The 18,549-nt window shown below is 39.3% G+C and overlaps 1 pseudogene; it reads left to right on the top strand.

The window, feature by feature from the left end:
* The first annotated feature begins 17,488 nt into the window (after nt 1-17,488).
* Nucleotides 17,489-18,339, top strand: LOC111766440 (olfactory receptor 1L6-like; annotated as a pseudogene).
* The last annotated feature ends 210 nt before the right edge of the window (nt 18,340-18,549 follow it).

Raw genomic sequence — 18,549 nt, 5'->3', positions numbered from 1 at the left:
AGGAGTTCCAGCAAGGGCCTTCTCCCTTGTGTTCTCTGAATAACACTGGCCCTGAGGCATGCAAACCAACTCCCCCATTCCTGCTAATCTAATTAAAATCTCTGTGTTGGAGTCTCTTTATCTAAAGCAGTGGTTGTCCACCTCCTAGCACACTTAGAACCCTCTGGGGAACTTTTGAAAAGATCGTCAAGTCACAAACAGGACCAATTAAACCAGAATCTCTGAGGTGGGGACCCAGATATCAGTATTTATAAAAGCTCCACAGGTTATTCCATTGAGCAGCCAAAGATGAGAACCACTGATCTAAAGAGATGACCCCAGTTGCCTCATTTAATTTGTTAAAGCCACCATTGTGATTTTAGGGGTAAGCAAATTAAAGACCTTCCCCAATATCCTAGGTATGTTGTCAATATCATAAATGTTTTTCTTAATTTGGGGGAGTATAAATATTGGATGCTGAGAGAAGGCACTGTGCTAAAAATATTTTAATTTCTTTTTCTCTTAGTCTTCCACATTCATATTCTTCATTTTTTATTTACTAAGTATTCAGATATCACATGAATACATTCTAGTTGTGGGATTCAAACAAATGTTATGAAGTAAAAACTGAAAGTCCCTCTTCATTCCCTCTCTCAAACACACTATATATAGAAATTTATCTTTACATAAGTAAATATAAAAATTAACTGCATGGAAATCAAACTCTATAAATATATTATTTTGCAATTTGAATTTTAAACTAACAATATGTCTTAGATATAATTTCAAGATGCTACTATCTACAATCTACACAATTCCTTTTTACTGCTCTATAGTATTTTAATAATATTTTGTAATATAAAGCTGCCATAATTTAACCATTTCCTTATTGCTGGACATTTTGATTGTTTCTATTTTCTGTTACAAACTGTGGTGCTATATATATATTGTTCAAACATGTTTTATGCCTATACAATTAAAGTGAAATTTGATAGTATCTGATGAATCATCCTCCAAAAATGCTGTGCACCTTCATATGTCAACTTATATTGGCTGTGACAGCACTTGTTTCTTTGCACATTTAACAACACCATATAGCCTCAACATCTGTTTTTGCCAATATATTGGTCAAAAGTTATATTTCTCTGTTCCTTTAATTTGCATAACATTTTACATGTTTTTTTTATTTTAGCAAAATTTTTATTGTCTTTTTTTAAAGATACATAGATCACACAAAATGTTACATAAAAAAATATGAGGTTCCTAAATATCCCACTCCCCACCGACCCCCAATCCTCCTACATCAACAACCTCTTTCATCAGTGTGGCACATTCATTGCATTTGGTGAATACATTTTGGAGCACTACTACACCACATGGATTAGAGTTTACATTGCAGTTTTTATTGGTCCTTTGTACTTCTTACCTGTTATATTAGTCAGTCAAAGGGGTATTGATGCAAAGTACCAGAATTCTATTGGCTTTTATAAAGGGTATTTATTTGGGGTAGAAGCTTACAGTCACAAGGCACTTAAGAGTCCAATTTAAGGTATCATAAGAGGTACTGTATCACCCAAAGTCTTTTGCCACATGTTGAAGCAAGATGGTGGGCAATGTCTGTGAGGGTTCAGCCTTCTTTCTTCCTTGTAAGGCTCCATGGTCCCAGCTTCTTCTGTAGGCTGTAGGTTGGCATAAAGCTTGTCTCTCTCCCTGGAGCTCAGTTCTTTCTAGGCTCAGCTGCTCTGGTCTCTTTATAAGGTCAGCTATAGACTATCAGACTCATCTCTTTTCCTGGCGCCTCTGCAAGGTCTGTTGGAGCCTTCTCTCTTTCCTCATATATCTGCTTCTCAGTGTTTCTATTTCCATGTGAGAGGCTGTTTTATCCCCACCAAGGGAGTGGGGACTAAAACTGAGTTGCCCTAATGACATGGTTGAATCAAAACCCTAAGTTTAACATAATTTAATCAAAGACATCTACAGCAGTTTGATATTATTTATGAATTCCAAAAATAGATATTGGTTGTGTTTGTAAACTGGTCTGCCCCTGTGAGCATATTAGATTATACTGGAATCAGAGGTTTCACTTTTATTTTTAAGTTATGATTAGAGCTTTGATTGGGCCACATCAGTATGATGTTGAGTCCCCACCCCCTTGGGGACTCACAGAGCAAGCCATGCTGTATAGAAGAGATTTGGAGTTTTGAGCTGGAGCCCCAGAAGTAAGTACACAGAGGAGCAGAGCAGCTGAGCCCAGAGAGAATTGAGCGCCAGCAAGAGAGGAACACAGGAAGCCTGAACTCTTGGCAGACGTCCACAACCATCTTGGACCAACACATGGCAACAGACTTTGGTGAGAGAAAAAATTTATGCTTTATGGCCTGGTAACTGTAAGCTTCTACCCCAAATAAATACCCTTTTAAAAGCCAACAGATTTCTGGTATTTTGCATCAGCACTTCTTTGGCTGTCTATTACAACATCTTAGCTGAGTCTAATACAGTCATAGGGTATCATGCCCAGAGGAACAGACCAGTTTACAAATGTAATCAAATATCTCTTTTTGAACTCATAAATAATATCAAACTGCCACAGGGTAAAAGCTTACAGTTACCAGGCCCAAAAAAGTCAACTCAAGTTTGCATTCTCACCAAAGGCAGTTGCCACGTGTTGAAGCAAGATAGTCTCTGCAAGGGTTCAGCTTTCCCCTCTGGGCTTCCTCTCTCTCAGTTGCAGGCTGGCATAAGGCTTGTTTGTCAGCGCTTCCTCTTTCTCCTGGAATAGGGCTTGTTTCTTTCTGGTCTTCTATATTGTCTCTTCCCAAAGTCAGCTGCAAACTACCAGGTGAATGGCTCATCTCTCCCTGGTGTCCCAGGATCAAAAATGACAGAGTTCTCTCTCTTCCCAGGTATCTTCTTGAGTGTCTGTTTATTATCAGACCCACCAAGAGGGGTGGGGACTCAACTTGAGTCACGTCCTACTGATATGGTCAAATTAAAGAAAGCCCTCAAAGCAATTTTAATGGGTAATCTAATCAAGGGCCCCTCAACTGAATCCAATATAATCAAAGGGTATCACACCCAGAGGAATAGACTCATTTATAAACACAATCTTTTCTCTTTTGGAGATTTGTAAAATAATCTCAAACTGTCATGTAGGTAGAGTGGCAGAAACATTCAGCCTGGCTGTGTTGTGAGCGACTAGATGAGCACACTCTCTAGTCCACACGCTTTTGGGCACACCCAAAAAATGGCGCACCGGCACTGGGCCAAATGTCTCCAGCCCCGCCTCATCTTCCTCCCATAAGCCCTCCACCTATCAGCTATGCCCCGTAAGCCAAACTGCTATATAAACACTGCAACTTCCTGAATAAAGCAGACGTGCTGACGTCATGAACCCGTCTCCGGAGTGAGTGTATCTCCGTCGTCCTTACCCCAACGAGCCTCCCTCATTCAACACTGTCACACCTGCGAATAGTCTGTTTTTATTCTATTCCCATTTTCCTTTTGGAATATTAGCCAGGATATACTCTATTTCTATAATACCAAATTAATCCCAAGATTTCAGTGGTTTACTATAATGGAACTTTAATTTGCTCTCACACTGCACGTTCATTGGGGAGTCATTGGGTACTCTTATGTTTATTGGGACTCAGAGAAAACCATGCTGACAGAGGTCCACCATAGCGTAGCTAAAACGTAGTTGCTGCACAGGGAATTGCACGCGCTTTTCCATTGCCTTAATCCAGAAATGACATGCACCACTTAAATCGTATTTCTTTGGCGAGCAGCAGTCATGTAGTCATACCAAACTGTAAGGGAGTGAGAATTTAAGTTTTCACAGAAAATGTTTAGTAAACATCACTGTCTCTGCCACTATTAGAATAACTGTCATTTTCTTACTGAATTATAAGAAACCTTTATGTTGTCTAGACATTATTTATGTTATCAACATGCTCTCCTATTCCTCTAGTTCCCAGTAACCTTGTTCAAGGCATCATTTGTCACAAATGTTTTCCCTTTCATGTAGTCAAGCTGCCAGTCTTTTCCTCTAGTAAGTAAGTGCTCACCTTTGCTAAGGAAAGGCTGTTCCAACCCTAAAATTATAAAAATATTATCCTTTGTCTTGTTATATTTTTGTAGATTTTTGTTTTTTTTAAGTCCATCTGGATTTTATTTTTATATATGATTTAAAGTAGAAATCTACACTTATTTTCTCTCCATTAAATAAACAGTTGTCTCACCATTTATCTTCCCTGCCACATTCAAATTGACAAAATGACCTTTTACATATAGATCTATTTCTAGAGTCTACTCTCTTCCATCAGCTGGACTATATATTCCTATGCTGGACTAAGCTGTTTTAATTAGCATAGCTTCATTATATGTTTTCTAATTGTAAAGCAAACTTCCTCTCTGTATTAGTCAGCCGAAGGGGTGCTGATGCAAAACACCAGAAGTTGGTTGGTTTTTATAAAGGGTATTTATTTGGGGTAGGAGTTTACAGTTACCAGGCTATAAAGCATAAGTTACTTCCTTCACCAAAGTCTATTTCCACGTGTTGGAGCAAGATGGCTGCCAAAGTCTGTGAGGGTTCAGGCTTCCTGTGTTCCTTCCTTCCTGGGGATTGCTTCTCTTTCCTCTGTGAGTTTACTTCCCTAGATTAAGCTTTCAGCATCAAACTCCAACATCAAAATTTCAATATCAAAAACCCTTACCTCCATCCTTTTCCATACCTTTTATCTGTGAGTCCCCAGCCTATTGTCACAAGAGGTATACATAATTACTTAATCAAGTACACCTATGAATCCAATATAATCTAATATGCCCAGAGGAAAAGATCAGTTTACAAACATAATCCAATATTGCATTTTGGAATTCATCAATAATATCAAAGTACTACACTCTCCCTCATTGATTTGTCTTTCAAAATAATTTTGTTACTTTTACATATTTTCTATTATTATTCTGTTTTATATATATATATAGATTGTGGAGAATCAGCATCTTTACTATTTTATTTTCCTATCCAGGAATATGATTTGTATGACCAGTTGTTCGTTTCTACTATTATCAAGCAGAATGCAGTACTGTGCAAGAGCATGAGATCTGGAACCAAGCTACCTGAGTTTGAATCCTCCCTCTGCCAAGATAGCTATGTAACCCTGGGCAAATTATGCAACCTTTATGTCTGTTTCCTCATGTGTAAAATGGTGCTAATGTTAGTTTTTCTCAGTGGGTTGATGTAAGGATTAAATGAGATAATATATGTAAAACACTTGAAAGGGTGCCTGGAACACATTTTAATAACTGTTGGATTTTATGTTCATTTATGTCTTTCATTCAGTTATATAGCTTTTTAAATAAACATCTTAAATGTTTTGTGTTAGGTTTTTTCCTAAGTATTGTGGCACTATAAATGAGTTTGCTTTTTTCTTCATTACATTCTCCAAATGTATTTTTTCTGGTACAAATATTTAAAGATTATCTTAATGTAGAAAACTTACCTAACTCTCTTAGGTAAAATTCAATAATTTTTTGGTTGATTATCTTGAGTGGTTTTGGATGACAATCATATTATCTACAATAATAACTTTTTCTCTTTTCCATTTCAACAATTATGTCTCATTCCTTTTTTCTTTTTTAAAGATTTATTTATTTATTTTCCCCCTTCCCCTCCTCCCACCCTGCTGTTTTTGCTGTCTGTGTTGGCTTCTCATTTTCTCTCCTCTAGGATTCACCAGGATTTAATCCTGGAGACCTCCGATGTTGAAAGAGGTTCCCTGTCAACTGTGCCACCTCCTGGTTTCTGCTGCACTTCACCTTGACTCTCCCCTTGTCTCTCTTTTGATGCATCATCATCTTGCTGTGTGACTCACTTGTGTGGGCACTGGCTCACCGCGCAGGCACTGGCACAGGCACTGTCTCACCATGCGAGCACTGGCACAGGCACTGTCTCACCACATGGGCACTAGTGCAGGCACTGGCTCGCCATACAGGCATGCTTTCTCTTCTTTTTCGCCAGGAGATCCCAGGCATTGAACCCAGTTCCTCCCATATGGTAGGCAGAAGCACTATCACTTGAGTTACATCTGCTTCCCTGCCTTATTCTTTTTTTAACCACTTTAAAATGCTTGCCCATGAGAATTAGATACTCAATAAATAATCAGTAAATTAAATTGTATTGAATTCTTTTGCTGATTAGATAAAATTGCTAGTAAAATGCTGAATAGTTGCAATGTAGGGGCCACCTTTATTTTGCTTCTGACTTTAGTAAGATTGTTTGGTGTTTCACCATTACTTACCATGTTTGCTGCAGGGTTTTTACTACAACTTTAGCAAGTTGAAGAAATTTCATTATTTTTCTAGCTAATTTTAAAAATTTTTATCAGAAACTTTTAAACTTTGAGAATATCATAAACATTTATTAAGAAGTTGTATCATTTTCTCTGTGATCTGCAAATGTTCTAAAGTATATTCATGGATTTCCTAATTCTGACCTTTTATTGAATTCCTGGGATAAACCATAATTGATTATGTTGTATATTTTATTCTTTTAATATTCTTCTGCATTTTTCTTCAATATTAAAGAGAAATTTTACATGTATTTCCTTTTACTGTCCTATAGTTTTCTCTCTTTGTGTTTTCCATGTCTAGTTCAGTGTCATATAGAATCGATTAGGAAGATTTCCTTCTTTTCTTATGCTGTGGAACAAATTACATAATGATAAATTGTCAGTCTCCTGATATTTGCAGGAATTCTTTGGTAAAATCATGATGTCTTTACCTACAGTAGTTTTATGGTTGCCATTTAAATTTCCTGTAAATTTAATTTGGATATCCAGATTTTCTAACTTTTCTTTTGCCAATTTTATCACATATGCTTTATTAGAAATCCATTTATTTCACCTAAATATTCATATTAATTGGGAGAAATTGTACATAATGTTTGCTCTAAATTTTTTAAATTATTTTTATGTCTATAATTTTACCACCCCTTTTTATTCTAAATGCTGTTTAGTTCAGCATTCTCTAATTTTTATGTATTCATGCTTACCAAAGGTTTATCCACTCTATTGATCTTTTCAAGAAGAGCTTTGGGCTTTATTAATATTACCTAACATTTCTTTTTGTTTTCTAGCACATTAATTTGCATGTAGGCATTATTAATTTCCTCCAGCTTAACAAAATGAATTAAATTGATATTCCTCCATGTTAATTCTATACCATTACTTATCATGATAAACCACTTTGAAAACACAAAGAGTCAACAAGAGGAAGTCTTTGAAGGATGTAGAACATAGAAGTGACCAAATAATTTCAAAATTATTTATAATTTATAAGGACCACTCTGGTCCTCAAATGGAAAGAAATGGGGTTGTGGAGATAGTTTCCGTTTGTCCCTTTGCTTTCTTCTCCAACCTTGTCCCCCCTGCTCTGTGGTCCATGCCACTGAGACATGTATCAAAAAGGTCCCTTGTTTTCCAGCCAATGTGAAGTACTGGTAGGAGATGGAGGTGGAGGGAGGAGAGTGATATCAGAGCATTTATTCCATCAACTTCCATCCTGCTGGCCACTATGGGTCACCTGTGTCCATCCACTGAAGGTGACAGCTATTCAGGCAGCCCTCTAGACAGCTACCTTTCCCAGTTCTGGGTACCACTTCCCATCCTTGCCCCTTCAAGCCTATGGGCTCCCTGCCATTGTTAGCCCAAGATTATTGCATTATAACACTTGACAATTTCCTTAAACTATGCCCCAACTTTTTCAAAAAGTCCTTTTATCTTTCATTTAGCTTTTTCCATTTCTCTTGCTAGGACTGAATGACATAGGAAAAAAGAAATTAGAGGCAGGGAGCCCATTAGGACTTTGAGGTACTATACCAAATAGGAGATGATAAGCCCTGATATAGGACAGTGGCAATGGAGACAGAGGATAGACAGACTTGTGAGGAGTACATTTTGTCAGTGTTAGTGACAAAATAAATAGAGGGAGAGAAAGTAGTAGAAAGAAGGAGGAATTAAGCTATTCCCAAGTTCCTGGGTTTGATGACCAGGAGGATGGTCACACAGAACATGGGAAAGGAAACAAACTGGGTATGGGCATGATGATGGCTATATATAGTAGCTCAATATAAAAATACAGCTGGATCTCAGAGAGGAATGTATGAAAATATATTATGGAAAGATCAAAAGACAAGGTAGAAACAGGTCTAATTTAGAAAAAACAACTTTCCCTCCATCATTATTATCTATCAGAAGTCCACACAGCCCATCTGTAGAGCTGTCTCTCATTGCTGATTTCATCTGTCTAAGCTCTCCCTTCCACATGTTTGGGAACTTGTGCCAAAGAGGAAGTTTCTGAGGAAATCTTTGACCATCACAATTATCTCCATGAATATCCTATTTTCTAAAACCTCTTTCTTCTCAACCTCCAAAACACAGTCCACCATATCCCCAAGCCCTATCTTAATTTCCCAACCCTCCCTCAACAGTCCTGCCACCCAAGGGCCCCATTCGATTTAGCAAATACTTACTGAGCATCTACTACAGGTCTCACAGGGTGTTAGGAACTGGCAAGACATAAATGAACAAGACACAGTTCCTGCCCTCAAAAGAACTCACAGTCTACATTGAGCCTCCACCCACGCGGTGGGACAAAAAGACAATTACAATATATGGTGAAGAGCTATGATAGAGGGTAAGCAAAATGTTGGGTAAGGCTAGAGACACCATTTACATACTTTTATCTAAGGAATACAGAAAAGCTTTACAAAAGAGGTAATATCTGAACTAGGCCCTAACAAATGAGTGGAAACTTTTGAAATAAAATGGAGCAAGTTTGATAAGTAAATCCCATTTGGAATGAGCCAATTTGAGTCAACAGTTGGACAAATACAGAGAATACAGATGGACGCACAGCCTAAAGCTCAGGAAACAGCAACTCTTCTAGAACTGTACAATGCCTGCTTCCATAAAACACACAAACCCAAAATTTCATATCTTCCATGCCTTCACCAATTGTCACACCCACCTTAAGACTATTTGTATCTGCCAGAGAGTATCAAAACTTGCCCAAGGTCACACAAGGTCACACACAGATGTGATTGAGGGTCAACATCTTCATGTGATCTTCCTCTCTTTTCCTGATCCCATTTTCTCTCCTCTATCTCAAAATCCAGGAAGCATTGTACCTCCCTCTCACATGCCCCCCTCTCTGTTTGATCCTATAATGTACATTACTAGAGTTCACTATTACTACTGAAAAAGGTACTGTCTTAGACACTGGCCTCTGTCAGTAAATGACACAGCCTATATGCTGCCATCAAGACCACAGGGCTATCTCCTCTAGGAAAACAGGTCAGCAGGTGACAAACTGACAAGACTGGTAGGATGATACAGGGCTTAGGAACACACACTCTGGAGCTGGACTCCATCACCTGCTCGATTTGCGACCTTAGGCAAGTCATTCCAATTCTCTTTCATTATCTGTAAAGTGTGGTGGTGTGAAAACTAAATGACCATGTATTTAAACTTCTTAGAGCACTTCCTGGCACTATGTAAGTACTATGTAATTGCTAGCCATTATACTACCTTGCCTTAAACTATACAAGGCAAGAGGCTGCAGCAAAGTGGGTGTCTCCGGACAAAAGGCATCTGGGTAAGGCACTAACAGGTCAGCAGAAGAACATGAGAGACTGCTTTTCAGCAAGTCCCACCTGAAGCACAGCTGGGTGATCAGATTGATACCAAAGCTTCAAGACATATGAAATACACTTATTCATAAAAAGAATCCCAAAGAGCATGTTTAAGTGTCCACAAGCCCTGGATCTAGAATGTAACATCTGGGAAGGGCTAGGAAACACATATTGTGACATTACAGATACAAAATGAGGCAAATTGCTGAAAGGTATGACTCAGTGAACTCATAGCCCAGCTGGTACCAGAAACATGCTCCTGACTTTGAGCCCTATGCTCACTGGACTAGCCTACTCTCGAGGTGTTCCTGCTCACCATCAGAGGTGGCGCAACATGCCAGATCATTTAAGATTAGTGCGGGCCGTGAAGCAAAGATAGGAGAATATGATATGAACAGATATGAAGGAAACTGAGGTCCTTGTCACAGAAGATATTCAAGCAATTGGGAAATCATTTGGTAGTTTTGAGATGGAGAAATTCTAATCATTAGAGCAATGGGAGAATGAAACGGTCTGGAGATCCCAGAGTGATAATAATCCTTCACATTTGTATAGCACTGTTCATTAAAAATTGCTCTCATTTCTAGTTTCTCCTTTAAATTTGGGCATCCGTACAAACCTCCGTAAACCCATTGGCCAGCTATTATTGCCTTCTATGAGATTAATAAAATGAAGGCTTGCAAATATTAAGTTAATTTTTTCAAGGTTGCAAAACAATAGAGTCAAACACATAACTCAGTTCCTCTGGCTCCAAGTCCAGAGCTCTCTCCACAACACTGGGCTGGATTTTAAAATACACATTGGAGAAATAAATAAAGATTGGAGGGGAAAGATGGGGAGACCCAGAATTTAAGGTAGCTGTCAAACCCATGTCCACGTTCTCTGGTGAGGAGGAGACCAAGTGAACTGTATTCATTACCACAGTAGTCAGCCTATTTCTGAATCAGGTATTGGGTACTTAATCTCTGTTTCTCAACTTTCTGTACTCCATGGTAAACACAGAGAGACCATGGCTACTGGGCTCTTCAGTGACTTACTGAACCTGAGATGTTGTTCAGGTTTTTCCACAGTTTGGAGAAGAGACTAAGAACACTAATGAGGAAGGACATCATAAAGACTGTCCACATCACACTTAAACTATGTTTTAAGGGATAAAATTGGGGCAATCAACCAGAGCTTTCAAATGACAATGTTATGAAAGAAAACTTTAATTTGTGATGTAGAATGCTCTAAATGAGAATTGTTCAACGAATGACTGAGAAGCCTCCAAATATTGTGATCTCTCTATGTCTGGATTTGTTGAAATTGGATCATCATCTGTGTGGATGTTGAAAAAGATGAAGGTGAAGCACAGAGATGTCTAAAGTCCCGTCAGAACTGAGTCAAGCAAGCTCTCTGGATCCGTATATTCAGCACCCTTTCTCCTGATCCAGGAGGCGAAGTCTATACTCTGTATAAACAGCTGCACTACGAATGCTGATTGGGCACGGGTAAGCAAGGTACCAGGAGGAAATGGCAACTCAAAAGCCTAACTCATTGAATTATTAAAAGGGCGAGAGGCAGAACCTGGCATGCTGGAAACCAGTGAGTAGCAGGATTAGAAAGGCAGAAACAAGAAGTGTACTATTGGTATTGAAATTCCTCTGTCTACTCTCCTTGAATATGTTTTGCTTTATCTTGAGTCTTATATGGCTTCTTTGTTTTATATTGCCTTGTTTTAATATCATAGCAATATGAAATTTTTCCAGTTAATGTAATTTTTACCGCCCCCCCCCCACACCCACACAGCTTGCTTGCTGTCTGCTCTCTGTGTTCATTCGCTGCACACTTCTTCTATGTTTTTATTGTCTCCCTTTTTGTTGCATCACCTTGCTGAGTCAGCTCTCTGCAGCACTTGTGGGCCGGCTGGCACTCTGTGGCACTGTGGGCCAGCGGCTCTCCACAGCAAGTGGGTGAGCCTGCCTTCACAAGGAGGCCCCGGGACACGAACCCAGCGCCTCCCATATGGTAGATGGGAGCCCAATTGATTGAGTCACAGCCGCTTCCCTTAATATAATCTTGTTTCGCTAAAAACACATCTCCGAAGATTTTTTAAAAGTATTGTTCATTTATGCATTCATTTATTGATTTAACAAATTTCTTTGAATGCAACCAAGTGTCAGACACTGGAATAGGTCCCAGTTCCTATGGAAAACAAATGTAGACCCTGCCTCAATAAAGCCTACAGGCTAACAGAAAAGGCAAATAAGAGAGATAGTTTAGTCAGTGATACCAGGGCTGGGAAAAGTGAGAGGAAGGCAGCAAGAGATCTTTTCTAGCAATAATCTTTACATAGCAACATGGAATAATGTGAAATTTGGACAAGACAAACCTGGATTTGAATCTTGGCTCTACAAACTCTTTTTCATGCAATACAAACAAGTCACAACATAGCTGAGTCTCAAATCTTACATCTATAAGTATAAGAATGCCTCACAAGATTTCACATAAGGCCTCTGCTTCACAAGCACTCAAAGAATAGTGGTTATTTTGTGAGTAAGAGTAGGCAATGTTATTATAGGTTATTAGCTGACTAGAACAGGACTCTCAATTCTTAGACAGGGACTCTTCCCTTGACTCTTTACATTCTCCCTTACATCGCAGGGTATCCTCAGGCTTTCTCTACGTATCTGTCCTCTGTTTCCTTCAATCACTAAAATAACAAGTGACTAATTATCAAGGGCTCTAAGAAAAATCCTGCTCCAGTAACCTGTATTTCCATGGTCTCTGCTGAGAGACCTCTACTCCCCTCCCAGTCACGGTGTTTAATGAGCTCTCTGGGATTGGTTCCTGGGGAGGCTGCCAATTCCTTGGCATGTGGTCACATGCAGGACAGACAGAAATTTCCAAGCCCCCAACCTATCCCATATCTGTTGGAACCTGAAGAGGTCAGGTGGTCAAAGTTGGGGATGGAAGAAAGGTTCACGTTTCTAGAGACTGGGGCTACATTGAGGGTTCACCTCCCTGAAGGAAAAAGAAAAGTGATAACTTCAGAAGCCAATACAACACCTTCTCTACACTGAGGCAACAATCACACATGCCCCATACTCCCAGTATTGCAGGTTCTGACCCCTCCCACAAGAATCTCAGGACTTTTCCTTTTCCCAACCTGATATGGACATACAATCTATGCCTCATGCCCTCCATTCCTCCTCTACACATCAGAGTCAAGAAGACTGAAGAGAAGGTGCTCAGATGCTCCAAAGACCATCCTGAGTAAGTAGCTCATATCCTCAACAATACCCATCCTACAGTGTTTCTACCCTGGCATGTTAGAAACTTAGAAATCATTCTGCCTAATACACTCATTATATAGTAAAGGAAAATTAGTTGCCCAATAACATACAGCAAATTAATGTTATAGTTGGGACTACAAGTCAAGTCACCTTTTCACCCTGCCTCCCTTAATTATTTGTTTGAATGACTCAAACTTTTCCACATTCTTTGTTTTCCTTCCCCATTCACAGAAAGAAGGAATGATTTGCTATTAATGGATGGGACTCCAAGCAAAGGGATTGACATTTTGGAGAAGCAGTGTAACTGCTCTGATGCTACTGGGTAATGCTAATTCAGTTTCCATCATTCCAGCCTGGTTTCAGAATTCCTTCAAAACCAGACCTCCTAAAGAAAGTCCACCTCAGTGACCTCATCCCAATTTCAGAGCAGCATGAGACATAGACTGTGGAAGACTGAAAGCTGAGAAAGGTGAAGAAGGAAAACATTTGTACAACCAGGCTTGTCATACCAGTTCTACTGTTAACTCGTGGTACAATATCAATGACCAACTTCCTTCTTTAGGCCACATATGGTCTTCTGCAAATTAATCATGTACATTAGAATTTAGGTTTTAAAATTTTTCTTTAGGACTTAAAGTTGGTCTTCAAATTTACTCTATTATTTTTTAATCTGTAAAACACATGAAAGCAGAATTTCTCTGGGGAAAGAGGAAACCTCCTGAGACTCTTAAGTCACCCTTTCTATACTATTCCTAATCCATGGCGGCTACAGGGTCATTTTCAGGAAATTGTGGAGTTTCTCAGATTTGGAAACTTCTGAATTATATGATTGATTTCTAAGATTCCTTCCATCTCTAGAAGCCAGAATCATATGAATTTGATCTATTCCCCACAATTTTATATCTTCAATGCAAAATGGACATTTTCAATGGACAAACACATCTGTCACACAGGGAGCTTCAGCCAAGTGGTGGAATAGAGGAAGCAGATGCTTGGTGATGAGAGAGCGTTTGAAGCCATGTCCTTGGGAGAAGGGGAATAGATCAAATGGAAAAGTGGAGATTTGGGGGAACATGGGCAATGTCTTGAAATATCTGAAGGGTGCCTTGACAATTCTTCACCTCTGTGTCCCCAGTACTTAGCATGACTGTTGGCACTCAGGAAATGCTTGATAAATGCTTAACAAATCAATGATTCCACAAGTAAAAGAAAAGCAATGTTGTGGTCGCTTGCTATGACTAAGGTCAGCTAAAAATTATATTAGAAGCATGAGGTTTAGAATTCTTGGCCCCTTTCTGTCAAAAACATATTTTGTTGTGATTCAATGAGTAGAAATTAGTAATCAGTGAGTTCCCTTTCAAGCTGGATGACCACTCGCAGGTCTTCTAAAGGTTTCCTGCCTGGGTGAAAGTTTGGAAAGGATGATGTCTGAGTTTTCTTCTGACTCTGAAATTATTTTGGTCTTTATATATATATATATATATATATATATATATATATATATATATATATATTTAACAGGCACTTATTGAACATCTATTATGTACCAATTTCCTAATGCTTATACATGGAAATCCATCAAATAATTTTGTTAAACAGCAGGAATAATTACAACTGATATTTATCAGGAGCCTATTCTGTGTTACCTAAAGCACTAACTGATTTATATCCATATTATGATAACTCTCATAACTGCCTATGAAGCAGTTGCTATTACAGTACTTGTTTTGTAAATAAGAAAACTAAGACTTAAAGGTTAAGCAATTTTCCAAGTCACTTTTCCAAAAAGTGATGAGGCCAGCATATCTGACCTCAGAAACCACAATCTTCGCTACTAGGCTGGTCTCAGTGGAGTTTGCAATTGTAATTACATCATATAATTGAACTCAACCCAATCATACTGAGCTTGAGCACCAAGGTTTTTATAGTACTAATAATATTTTTTTCAATTTCCCCTTTGCCATCATCATTTTGCTTCTTAATTTAAAACTTCTTGGGCAAGGCCCTCAAGATGATCTGCTCTCCCCCATACACACACAAAATCTTCATGTCCCCACCCCATGCTTCTTGCTGTCCTTTTCTCTCTATCTCCACTGTCTCAGCTCAAAAACAGCCCATTTTGGAGCAAAGGAGAATGCACATGATCATAGTAACTATGGAACCAATAGAAAACCAAATTCTAGGCCCACATCAAAGGACTTTTGAGTAAATGAAAAGGCCATGTGGCTTTGCTGAGCTATCTGAAACCATTTCCATTGCCTGGTGATGGGCAGGCTGTCAGATCATCAGGCCTCCAAATTTATTTGTGACTGCTGCAAGAAAGACTCTATAAAGCAGGAAACCAAGTGAGGTCTCTGTTTCTTCCCCCTCTCTGCCCAGATAATTCTATACCCACTGTTCTGCACCTCTCCAGCGTATGCTCTCCTTCCAAGGACCATCTCAACTATTTCACACATGAACCAGCACACACACACACACAGGCACCCAGACTATTCCTCACTTTCTCTAGAGCTCATTTGAAATCTTGACTTAACCAGGTAAACCAGGCACTAAATATTAGTTTTGCATACTATTATTTTTACTCTATTATATTTTTTGTATTTTATATTATTTGTGTAATTAGTATTTATATAGCATCTCTTCATTTACAAAGCACTTTTCAGACATGTTCATTCACTTCATGTCCATACATTCTGACGGAAATGGTACTGTATGTCTCTCATTTTTCCATGAGAAAAATAAAAGAGACACAAAAATTTTCCAAGAGGAAAAGATGGTAAGTCACTAAACCAGCACTAGAACCCAAATCCTGGGCTCAAGCCATTAATTCTCCAGACCATGAGAATCTGATTCCTGCCACTCATATAATACCCCCAGTCATTCAAGATGTTGACAAAGTTGTCAATTCTGGATTTATTCTGTCAGAAAATATTTAATAGGTAATATAGTATAATGGTTAAGAGAATTCCAATCTAAGAAGTCAAACTGCTTGGATTGAAATTATAACTACTTACAAGTTATATAATCTTGAGCAAAATATTGAACCTCCCTGTAATAACTCATTTTTTTCATCAGTACAGTGAAAGAGTAAGGATGAGGATTTAAACATCATACAGTACCTAGTATATGGTAAATACTCTCTATGAGGAACCTGCTATAAGAATAAAATAGTGAATTAAGAATATGGAGCTGAAGAGCCAGACAGGTTCCCTGCCCTTCCAGTGCTAATATCCTGGGCCTCTTCCTTAGTCAGTCATGTCTCATGTGCCCTTCCAAGGGGGGATAAACCACTTCAGTCCAAAACTTCAAACATTTTGGGGATAAAAGACATACATCAAGAACTTATTCTACTGCACCTTAGGAAAGTACTTAGAAAGATACAGAAAGTATGGATTCTCCCCAGCAATGCAAACACTTTTGTTAAAGTACTTTGGACATCAAAAACAAAAACAAAAACATTAGTACTCAGGTTCTCTTGGGTGAGGACTTCTTCTCCCCCACCTTTCTTACAACCTTTCTTCACATTTTCTCTTTGTCACTTGACAGTTGTGTGCAGGCTACTCTCTGCTCTGTGCTCTGGATCTAATTCTGCCCTAAATGAGGTGGACATTAGGGAGCCCAAGTCCAGGAACCTAGTGGGCTTAACATCAAGTCACTCTGGTTTATAGGTGGGATCTGATCCTTGGCCAAGAGCAGGTAATTGATTTCTGATTTTATCTCATTGCAACGGTGTCCCTGTTTTGGCAGATTACTGAGCAGAGTAACAGTCCCTTTCTTACTGGGCCTGCTCGTTCTCTCTAGATCTTGACCCTCCATACACATTTCTAGGACAAGGGTCTATTTCCTGAAGCCCAGGACTTTGTTACCCAGTTCTTTCAGCATACCTGCACCTTTTATATAGTCTTTGTGCCCAGAAGTCCACCCTGCAGGACACTCAACTCTAATCTACTGTCAGGACATGTACCTGTTACTTCTGCTGGGACTTTCTTAATGCCATGCTACTCATGAAACAAAAAACATTCAACTAAATCAGAGGACTGTCTTCCCTTTCCCAAAAGCTGGCTCTGCCCCCAGGCCACATAGTTCTGTGTCCTGGGAGATTGTGTATGTCCCAGATCCATGGCATCCCTGATCTGATTGTTACTCACTCAAACTCCCAAAGCCATTCCACAAATTCTTCTCAAAGAGATTGGAGCTAGGAACACCATCTCCAGAATATGTGTGTGTGTTTTTTAGGGAGAAGTTAAACTATTCTGATATCCATAACTAGGAAACTAAGAAAGAGAGAAATCTCATCCAAAACAAAATAGTCTGAAGTGAATTTATAATCTCTGTCTTTATAGATAAACAACATGAAAGTTCAGGAGATGAAGTAATTTCATATTCACAGTAAATCAGTGACAGTGCTAGAACAGAAAATCAGTTCTGTGTGGCACCAAAATCCATATTCCTGTCAACCATACCAATCACTTATAACAACTGTTGACCCCAAACCAGGTGACACACCTAATATTTCCTGATATTTTCTACTTGCAGTTCAGCAATGCCAAGGGGAAACCAGACCCACATCACTAAATTCCTCCTTCTAGGACTAACCACTGATCCCAACAGCAGGTGTGACTCTTTGCCAGCTTCCTAGTCATGTACCTCGTCAATGTGGGTGGCAACTCAGTCATCATGGCAGCCATCCGGGGGGATCCCCATCTCCATACTTCCATGTACTTCTTTCTCTTCAACCTGTCTTTTGTGGACATCTGCTTTACAATGTCATTGTGCCAAGGATGCTGGCAAACATGCTGAGCAAGAGCAAGAAGGTCCCCTTTGCCCAGTGCCTCACCCAGATGTATTTCTTTGTGACCTGCGCAATTACAGACAGCTTCCTCCTGGCTGCCATGGCCATTGACTGCTATACGGCCATCTGTAACCCACTGCATTACACCACGACCATGAGCCCCAGGCACTGCCTCCTGCTGGTGATGGCATCCTGGGTGGTGTCCCATCTCCACTCACTTACCCATATGATTCTCATGGCTCGCCTCTCCTTCTGTGGGCCCAACGTCATCCACCTCTTCTTTTGTGATGCCCAACCACTGCAAATGCTCTCCTGTTCTGACATCTCTGTCAATGAGCTTTTGGCCTTCACAGAGGGCTCCTTTGTGAGGCAGGTACAAAGTCTTCTCCATCTGTAGATCCCACCTCACAGTTGTGGCACTGTATTATGGGACTGCCATCTTGGTGTACATTCAGCCCTCATCCACCTACTCAGTGAAAAAGGATAGTGCTGTTACTGTCATTTTTACTGTGGTAATCCCCATGCTGAATCCTTCCATCTATAGCCTTAGGAATAGGGACATGAAGCAGGCTTTGAGAAAACTGATGCAGAAGGCAGAATAGAAAACGTGTATTTTGCTACCTCTAGGAGTTTAATCATTGACTTAATAATCATTGTAGTAAGTGCCTACTACCTGAAGGTACTATGCTTAATTCTGTGAAGAAGGCAAATAAATCATAGCTTCTGTCCTCAAAAGTACTAATTCTATCTCATAAGCAGAAAAGATTGTCAACAGCTTGCTACACTATGAAGTTATCTTTATCATGAAAATA

This window comes from Dasypus novemcinctus, chromosome 8, assembly GCF_030445035.2.
Source record: "Dasypus novemcinctus isolate mDasNov1 chromosome 8, mDasNov1.1.hap2, whole genome shotgun sequence".
NCBI classification, from domain to species: Eukaryota; Metazoa; Chordata; class Mammalia; order Cingulata; family Dasypodidae; genus Dasypus; species Dasypus novemcinctus.
This window is presented reverse-complemented; position numbering and strand designations above follow the sequence as displayed.